The 10,488-nt window shown below is 39.5% G+C and overlaps 1 non-coding gene across 1 annotated transcript; it reads right to left on the minus strand.

Moving 5' to 3' along the window:
• Positions 1-3,545: 3,545 nt before the first annotated feature.
• MIR2285D (microRNA mir-2285d) lies at positions 3,546-3,615 on the minus strand. Its single transcript, NR_031114.1, has one exon. It is a non-coding gene; the product is annotated as a microRNA mir-2285d (primary transcript).
• Between the last annotated feature and the right edge of the window lie 6,873 nt (positions 3,616-10,488).

A 10,488-nucleotide genomic window follows, 5' to 3' on the forward strand; every position in this document is an offset into this window, starting at 1 on the left:
TGAAGTATGCTGATTTTTCAAATATGGGTGCTATATTTTTATGTCAAATACTATCCAACTGTTTATCTAAAATGATAAATTTACTTAAATTTATTTAATATTTAAATAAAGCAACATAGCATTGGGCTTCCCAGGTGGCGCTAGTGGTAAAGAACTTGCCTGCCAGTACAGGAGACCTAAGAAATACAGGTTCTATCCCTGGGTTGGGAAGATTCCCTGCAGGAGGGCATGACAATCCACTCCAGTATTCTTGCCTGGAGAATCCCTATGGACAGGGGAGCCTGGCGGGCTATAGTCATAGGGTCACTAAGAGTCAGACACGACTTAAGTGACTTCGCACACAGCATAGCATCCCTTCTGTATTTTTCAGTTCAGTTCAGTTCAGTTCAGTCACTCAGTCGTGTCCGACTCTTTGCAACCCCATGAATCACAGCACGCCAGGCCTGCCTGTCCATCACAAACTCCCGCAGTTCACTCAGACTCATGTCCATCAAGTCAGTGATGCCATCCAGCCATCTCATCCTCTGTCGTCCCCTTCTCCTCCTGCCCCCAATCCCTCCCAGCATCAGTCTTTTCCAATGAGTCAACTCTTCGCATGAGGTGGCCAAAGTACTAGAGTTTCAGCTTTAGCATCATTCCTTCCAAAGAAGGTTGAATAAAACTAAAATCTGTCATGCTTATTGTAATTAGGACCAACTACATGCAGACTACAAGAAACCCACTTTAATATTAAGATGTAGTTTCGTGTAAAGTAAAACAATAGAAAAAGACATGGTATGCAAGCACTAGTACCAAGAAAGCTGAAACAACCATACTAATATCAGCCGAAGCAGACTTCAGGTCAGGCCATCTCACCACAGAAAAAGAGAGACATTTCATATTGACAAAAGGTCAATTCACCACAAAGACATAGTGATTATAAATGTGTGCGTACCTAAAAACAAGGCGTTAAAATACATGAAGCAAAACTGACAGAAACAAAGGGATAAATAGACAAATCCTCATTTCCCATAGAAGACTTCAATACTCTCTATTCAGTAACTGACAGAACAAGTGTCAGAAAATCAGTAAAGATACATAAAACCTCACTATCAAAGTCAATCAAACTGACTCAGTTGACATTTATGGAAGGCACATCTAATAACCAGAATACACCTTTTTTAAAGTGACATGGAATATTCATCAGCAAAGATCATATACTAGGATATAAAATAAGTTTCAATGAATTTAAGAGGACTGAAATCATATACAGTATATTTGCCAACCATAACATAATTAAATTAGAAATTTATAAAAAAGAAATATGTGAAATATCCAATTATTTTAATATTAAGAAACATACCATAAAATAACTTGTGGTTCAAAGAAATGAAACAGAAATCAATATACTAGAAATATGCATAGAGTAAAATCAAAACTTGATTTTTTGACAAGATAAATAAAATTGATGAGCCTCTAGATAGACTGATCACAGGAAAAAGAAGATAAAACACAAATTATTAATATTAGAACTGAAAGCACAAACTATGTATTCTACAGATATCAAAAGGAGAATAGGGACTATTATGAAAAAATTAATGTCAACAAATGTGACAACTTAAATACAGTGGAAAAAGTTTTCTGAAAGATATAACTTACCAAAATTAATACAAAAGAAATAAAGAGTCTAAATAACCTTGTATCTACTCTTTTGTCTACTCTTGCCACTTCTACTCAACATTTTATTCAAGTTCTTAGTTACTGAAATAAAACAGATTGGAAAGAAGAAATAAAACCATCTTTGAACACAGATGAAATAATTATTAACATGCAGTCGTGAAGAATCCATAAAAATCTAATTCTGTTAGTTCAGTGCTCCTGGGGTTTTGTTTGTTTTGTTTTTTTGGTCACACCACGTGGCTTGCAGGATCTTAGTTCCCTGACCAAGAATGGAACCCGAGGCTGGGCAGTAAAAGTGCCAAGCCCTAACCACTGGACCACCAGGAAAGTCCCTGTGCTCCTAAGTCACTGGAGTTTGAAGTGTCGGGAAGGTTCCTCAATGAATAAACTTTATACGTTTGTCAGATACTATCATCTAAAAATTCCATTGACATGCAAGGCAATCAACTATATGAATATCTTTTGCTCCAGATATTTTTATCCGCCTATCTATAGATTTAACTAACATGCAAGTGAATGAATATATATGTAGAAATCAATGTTAAGACATTCCATGTAAAAATGTAGAGAAATATCTAAGAAATCTGAGTTTAGGAACCAAAATTCAGAGATTCTAGACCCTTCCTAAGTAATATGCCCAGAACAAAACTGATGGTATCAGAAAAGGAGTAGCCTGGTTTCTGTCTTCAGTTTATGACTGTGTAGGAAAAAGGAAATAAATTTGGAGAATGGATTCCATACTTTCTAAACCCTTTCTTAACACATTAAGTTACATGTTTTACTAAATGCTTTAGAAACATATGTAATAAATTAACTAATAGTATGTCACAGGTTTTACCACAATTAAATAAACAAAATTTTAATTGTAGAAAAATGTGTTTTACAGTAAAACACGTTCATATAAAGTCAAGAGCTTACCCTTTGACCTAATAATTCTATTCCTGGATTTTAGCCTAAAGAAATACAAGATTCCTGGATTGTTTATGTACAAAAGTGTTCAATGTAACATTTTTTTATAACAATGAAAGAATGGATTCTGCCTGGATGTCCAACAAAAGTTAACCAGAGTTCAACCATAGGACAGACTATTACGTAGACGTATATGAGATACAGAAAGATGCAATAATACAGGGAAAGTAATCATTGCTAACATTTATTGAGTACTTTTTGAAAGCCAGGAATGGTGTTAAGGGCTTCACACACGTTAGCTCTTTCCATCTTCATAAGAGTCCTGTTGGAAAAAGCCCTTTCATTGCTCCCATTTTAGGAATAAGAAAGTCATGTGCAGAAAGATTACTAACTTGTCCAAAGTCACATGGAGAGTGAGGAAGCTGGCATTTGAACCCAAGCAGTAATATTCTGGAATGTGCCTGCATTTTGCCAGTGTTAAACCAAAAGTGCAGAGTGCAAAAATTATAGAAAGTGATCATCCCTCCCACATTTTCAAAAAGGAAGGAGAGGGACAGAGGGGGAATAAAATGCATCAGAAGATTAACAACGATTTTATCTGGGTGGGGAGATCATGGGCTTTTTCCTTTCTACTCTCTGCATATTCTAGTTTTTCAGCAATATAAATGCATGATCCTCTGAGTTTAAAAGGAGATGGCCCTCCCCTGCAAGCCTGCACCTGAGAGCACGGGCTGTGGCCATCATGCTGCCCAGGAGAAACTTACCTGAGGCAAGGTGAGGGTTCAGTCCTCGGTGCTGAAGACTTGTTCACTTTGCCTGCACTATGCCCTCCCCTCTTGTCTCACTTTCTGTGACCCATGCCCTCATTAGCTCCATTCCATTTCCCAGCTTGTGAATCCCTTTGAGGAAAACCACCTAGTGTAATTCACCTTTCCATACCCTCTCCAGGCCTGGACCAGAGCTTCACATGTGCTGGGTTGGCCAAAAATTTCGTTCAGGTTTTTTCATTGCATTTTATGGAGAAATCATGACGAACCTTTTGGCCAATCCAATAATTTCCATATAATTCAATAACTAAAATCTTGAAAAGCCAAGATGCTGTGATCAGAAGAGAAAATCTCCCAGAACAAAACATATGACTGCACTTCATAGGGGAGGACATCTTCTCTGACAAGTTCGATAAGATCCTGCTCCAAGAAGGCATGAGGATAAGGTCCTAGCCCTGCACTGCCCAGTTCCCTCTTGTGGGGTGGGATGGGGGGCGCAGTGGGGAACACAGAACACAGACATCACTCCCCCAGCTGCTGGGAGTGTTGGCTGCTAACAGTCACTGTTGAATTTCTTCTCCGTCCCTAGAAGACAACCACACCAATGACAGTTAAGTGTCCTGGTACAAAGACACTCAATCTGGACAACCCAAAGGGCCATCTCTGAGCTCCCCTTGGGGTTGGCTGAGGCCCTGCTCACTGCCTTGCAGCTCACCTGCTCCTCCTACTCAGTCTTGCCTCCTTCCCTCAAGCTGCTGACACCAAGCCCACTCCTCAACATAACTTGTATATGCAAATCTCCATCTCACAATCTGTCTCCCAGAAACCTGAGCAAGGAGAATCTCTGGAAAATAGCAGGTCCCACTGGGGGCTGATTGTTAATAAGACAGAAGTGCCTGGCATAAGTTAAGACCAGCCAAGTGGGAGGACTCTTAACTGCTTTTTAAGTCTTAGGAAGGCAAGAGGCAAGTTCAAGAAGGTGGGGAGTGGCAATGCCTAGAGCACAGAAACACCCCCAAAATACCCAGTAGGAAATGCTTCATAAGCTCAAACACAAGTTAACATGTTTCTAAAATGAACCTTCAGAAAAAATGCAAAATTTTAATATTTGAGTCCTCATGAAGTCTTTCATATTATAAAGTACTCTTTCCATTACTTTATTTTGAATGACAAAGTATTGTTTGAGAAACGTATATTAACCTAACTTTAATTAATACTAGTTTGAAACAACAAGGTCCTACTGTATACCACAAGAACTATATTCAATATCCTATGATAAACCATAATGGAAAAGGATATGAAAAAGAATATATATACGTATGACTGAATCACTTTGCTGTACAGCGGAAATTGATGCAACACTGTAAATCAACTAAACTTCAACAAATTTTTTTTTTTTAAATACTAGTTTGGACGCTTATAGATATAACCAACTTGAATTTGGAATGAACTTTTTAAAGGGTAAGTTGTTATACATTAAGTGTCTGGAGGTATAAAAATTACAAGTGTTGGATGTCATTGTAATCAAACCTTTCAAAAATCAATACAAATGCAATACGGAAGTAGTTAGGCTGTGGCCAGCACAGAGTAAGCCAGGAAGCCAATTTGAGAAATAAGAAACCCACTGGCTATAACATGATATGAAAGGCTACTTGTGACTTGGGGTTGAATTTCCAGTGACCCCCATAATTCATGGATTCAAAAAGTGCTCTGTCTCAAACAATTCAGACAGAAATACAAAGTGCTCTGAAAAACTGTGACTCTGATAATAAAGAAAAAAAAAAACACAGATGCCAAAGATGTCTGAAATAGCATAAATTAAAATTTTTCCATCCCTGTATGTGACTTTAAATATCAAATTTTAAATATGCAATTAAATAATTAAATATGAGTAGACATTGGACTATTTCCTTGATATCCCCAAAACTTTGTATATTCAAGTTGAAAAAATTATTCTCACTGTAAAAAAAAAAAGGAAATGGTATTATATCCAATGTTGCTTAATGTTTGAACACATATATGATTTTCTTTTTCTGAATTAGCTGGATAATTTCCAAAATTCTTTACATCACTTGATTTTGTTAAATACCTCTTCCCTTCAAAATTTATAATAAAAACTACAAAGATCCTGAGCACAAAGGGGTTAAACAGAAAAACTCTGAAGGGTCTGCAGTTAAAGCTACATCAATTTATCATTACATCCAGGAATCTTCCTAATGGGAAATCTTTTTCAGTCAAACTCAGCCTGGAAGTTTCTTTTTCTCCCCAAAATAAGCAAGTATATAGGCTTCTTCCTTCTGCCCCAGTGTGAAGAAAACATTCATTCAACAGGCACTGATGGAAGGCCTTCTGTGGGACAGATGCAAGTCCAGATGCTGCAGATAAAACTGAACAGGAGATGGACATCCCTGGTGGTCCAGTGGTTTAAAGAGTAGGGGACATAAGTTAGATTATTCGTCTGGGAACTAAGATCCCACCGGCTGCCTAGCAACTAAGCTCAAGCACTCTGTGACAACTAGCCACAAAATAAATTAGTTAATTACGGTTCAGGCTGAGCTCAGAGAACATTTTGTAGGGTGGGGCAGACTTCAAGAGCACATGAACCACCAGAAAACAATACCAGGAGGTGGCAAACGGCACCTGCTTAGAATTTAGAGCTCTCCCAACATTTATAAAAGTAAAAAGATACAGAGTATTAAAAGAAAAATTCAGCTGAGAAAATATAGAGATCTAATTGGCTTTACCTAATGATTCATGGCACCCCACTCCAGTACTCTTGCCTGGAAAATCCCATGGACGGAGGAGCCTGGTAGGCTGCAGTCCATGGGGTCGCAAAGAGTCGGACACGACTGAGTGACTTTACTTTCACTTTTCATTTTCATGCACTGGAGAAGGAAATGGCAAGCCACTCCAGTGTTCTTTCCAGGAGAATCCCAGGGACGGGGGAACCTGGTGGGCTGCAGTCTCTGGGGTCGCATAGAGTCGGACACGACTGAAGCGACTTAGCAGCAGCAGCAGCAATGATTCATTTGAATGGGGTAGCACCCCCATGTAGCAAAAGAAAGGAACTCTAAAGAGCTATACAAAATGGAAGGTGTTCATAGTCATAAGAGGGAGGAAAAGGAAGTTTCTAGCAAAGAGTAGGATGTTTCAAGGAAAGTCATCTTCCTGGGGTGGAAGGAAGAGGTCCCTCAAGCTCATAACCTCACTAGTGCTGCCAGGTAATTCCAGAGGACTGGCTAAAGGTCATATCCCCAGGTGAGGTCAGAACTACCATTAGGTTAAGTATTAAGTCTTGGTTCGCTGACGTGGATTTAGCACAAGTGATTCCATTTGGGGTCTGTTGTCTCTTTTTCAATAAGAGAAAAGCCTTTGCTGGCATAAAGTAGACAACAGGCACTTAACCACACACACTGGAGCTGTCTAACAGCCTTTACTCAGTAACAAGGACTCTGTTATTCAAGCTCTAAGGGGAGCATTTTTGTTGTATGAAATGTTCAATTAGTAGTAGAAAAAGGAAAGGACCCTGATTGGACGAAGCCACCATGCCAGCGCAAAATGGTGCTGGAGAAGAGTGGCCTGAGACATTCTGAAAAGGTCAGCAAACAAAACACAGAACCCGGCTGACAAAAGAGGAGAATAGACACAGCGGAGACCCTTTCCTTAAGGCACACACAGCTAAAGGTTTCCCCAAGTCCCCAGCAGTGAAGGATTATAAATTAATAGCAGAATCGCACTGTAAGGTATCTCGTTGTTATATTAAAAAAAATGGTGCTTACATTCAGCACAGAGTAAATTGGAACTAGGTCTCTTTCCATGGGAGTGTTTTGGCAATCTTAATTAACACCTTCATTAGCTCTATGAAATTCCATGCTAATGAACCCTCCAGGTACTGTTACAGCCACATTCAGAGAAAACCCCTAGCTAACAATGATGATCCAAATTCCAGTGCCTAGAAAGGGTGGACCAGGCAAGGAAGGTCCATTACCCTACAGATGCTGCCTTAATAAGCTCTCTGAGTGTGCGTTGTGTGTCAATCACTTAGAAAAACTTCTCAGCTCTAGAAGAAAAAAAAAAGATGGATCAAATCAAAGGTTTTCAGTGCTGCCAACTGTTCAGGAGGGACATGTCATTTTCTAGATCAGAAGGGGGAAAAAAAGGATATTTCAGACAAAATTGTTTTGGTTTTCTCTTTGTGCTTCTTCTGTTTCTGCTTACCTCGATACTTCTCACACACCCCAGTGGCTTTACACACAAATTTCCCTGATTTTACTCAGCTCTCCAATCCCCTATTCTCATGCAAATATACCCTCTAAGTCCCGTGCTTTCGCATTCCACTCCTATTTTGAAACATAAAAAGAAAACACCCCACCCCCACCATCAGGCCCTGCAGTTGCACCAGAAGGGATAGAAGCCAGATGACTTTCCCACCTTTTCCATCACAAACTCCTGATCTGATCCCAATGCTGCTGCCTGACCAGTCTGCAGTTTGAGTGTTTTCAATGCTACAAGTAATTCACATCCATAAAAAGGTGAGAATTAAATGATTTAACTGCTTGCTTGGACTCCTGACTTCCATTTCTGGTTCTAAAAATAATTTTGTTTTTCTGGGGCAGATTTATACACTCAGGAAAGATCATGATGCCTCTATGATGATAGTGAAGCAGGAGGTAGATGACACACACACACCACCCCCACCCCACCCCCCCATCCACCCCCCACCCCCACTCCCCACCCACCCACTCCCCCACCCCACCTCACCCCGCAGCGGGTAAAGTGATTGGAGATTTATTCCCTTCAGAAGACAAGAATAGTAGGACAATTAAGACAAGGAGGCTGGGCCCTGCCCAGATCACATATTTCTCATTCTCAGAAGTCAGATTTCCCTGACCACACATGTGCAGAAAGACTCCTTGAAGGCCAAAGGGGAGTTATGTCAAGGGATGTTCTGTGCTCAGTCACTTCAGTCATGTCCGATTCTTTGGGACCTATGGACTGTAGCCCGCCAGGCTTCTCTGCCCATGGGATTCTCCAGGCAAGAATGCTAGAGTGGGTTCCCATTGGGATGTTCTACCCAGACCCTTTTCGGTAAACTCCATCTTGGCTAAGAGATGCATGCGCACACATGGAGGATCCTGAGATCTACCAAATGTGGACTGTGAACCAGGCAAATCAAAATGATTGGCCAAAGGAAACCCGAAAGAAATGCCCCATAAAATTAATTCAAACCACTCTGAGGGCACAGTATAGGGACTCTCCCTCTGAGTCTGCCCATGTGTCTATCCAAATGCACTGCACTCTTTTCCTCTTAATAAATATTTTACATGCTTCACTAGTTTCCATCTTTGTGGGAATTCTTTTCTGCAAAGTTGAAAGGCCAGGGCCCTTGTCACTGACCACCGGTCTAGTGGCTAGGATCTGGTGCTCTCACTGCTGCGACCCAAGCCCAGCTCTAAGCCGTTGCAGGTCAAGGCCGCTGCAGATCAGTAGGAATTGTTTTTAAGAAATCAGGCTAGATCTCTCCAACACAAAATAAATAATTTGGTGAGTTTAGTAAATTCAGGGCAAATTATAGCAAGAGAATCATTCATTCATTAAGAAAATATATAGTGATTACCTACTTTATACCCTAGAGGAAATATACACAGATAGTCCTTTGGCTCAAGAAACTTTAGGATCTTAAGTAGAGGAGATGAAACAAAAACTTTTTTTACATGTAAGAGTTTAAAGGGCCACTGAAGTTCAAAGGAAAGAAAGAATTAAAACTTTCTTTCTGTTGGTTTTTTCATTCTTTTTGGTTGGTTACATAAAGTCCTGTTATAGAATCCAAAAATAGAGATCAGGACACCCTACAATATGTCATTTTCATATTTTGATTACTTTGAGCTGTAGGTACTTGAAAAACAGCAGATGTAGGAAGAGGTGTTTCCTGAACTCCCCTTATTTACCTAAAGACAGAGCCTCCAAAAAGAATCCAATGGTCAATAATCTTGTGCCGTGCACTTTCATGAACCAAAGAAGACTGACTCATCAGAGAAGAGAAGACGAGACAAACTTTGTCACAAACTATCATGTCTCACATCAACCCAACATCTAAGTGTCCGTTCATCTTTTCTAAAAATTATTTACTTTCTCCTGAGAGACCTACATTCCCCCTCCCTTTTCCCTGTTAAGATGGTATTTAAGTCTGAATTCTAAGCCACCTGGGGGAGTTACTCATGTATGCCTGGGTATCTTCCATGTATACATGAGGTATACCGGTTAATAAACTTCTGTTTCTACTCATAGACATAGAGAACAAGACTTGTGGTTGCCAAAAGGCAAAAGGGGTGGTGGGGGAAGGATTGGCAGTTTGGGATTAGTAGATGCAAACTAGTATATAGAGGATGGATAAACAACAAGGTCTTGTATATAGCACAGGAAACTATATTCAATGTCCTGTGATAAATCATAATGGAAAAGAATATGAAAAATAATGTATATGTTTGTATAACAGAATCACTTTGCTGTACAGCAGAAATTAACGTAATATTGTAAATCAACTATACGTCAACACAATAAATTTTTTAAAATAAATAAATAAATAAATGGCTTCTTTTTCCCTTGTCAATCTGTCTTTCATTACAGGGGTCTCTGCCAAGGACTCAGAAAGGTTAGAAGGAAAATTATTTTTCCTCCCCTACAGGTCCAAACATGCCAAATTCAATCCAAACTAATTCAACAATAATCAAAGTCATTATATATAAAAACTTTGCTGCAAAGGCTACAAACATCATGTGAACAAGTGTAGCTTAATATTTAATGAATACTTGCTACGTGCCAGACACTATGCTAAGCACTTCACGTACATTATCTGATTTAACCTTCACAGAAACCCTGAGAAATAGGTAAAGTCACTATCCCACTTTACAGATGAAGTAAACAGAGCTTCAGACAGGTTGAATAACTTACTCAAGATAGATGGCAATGCAGGAATTTAAAAATACTCAACACTTGAGACTTCCCTGGAGGTCCAGTGGCTAAGACTCAGTGCTCCCAATGTAGGGAGTCCGATTTGATTTCTGGTTAGGGAACTAGATCCCACATTGCCGCAACTAAGAGTTTGCATTTCACAACTAAAAATGCTGCTACTAAAGGTCCCCTGTGTTGCAAT

The sequence above is a fragment of the Bos taurus genome, chromosome 13, assembly GCF_002263795.3.
Source record: "Bos taurus isolate L1 Dominette 01449 registration number 42190680 breed Hereford chromosome 13, ARS-UCD2.0, whole genome shotgun sequence".
Taxonomy (NCBI): domain Eukaryota; kingdom Metazoa; phylum Chordata; class Mammalia; order Artiodactyla; family Bovidae; genus Bos; species Bos taurus.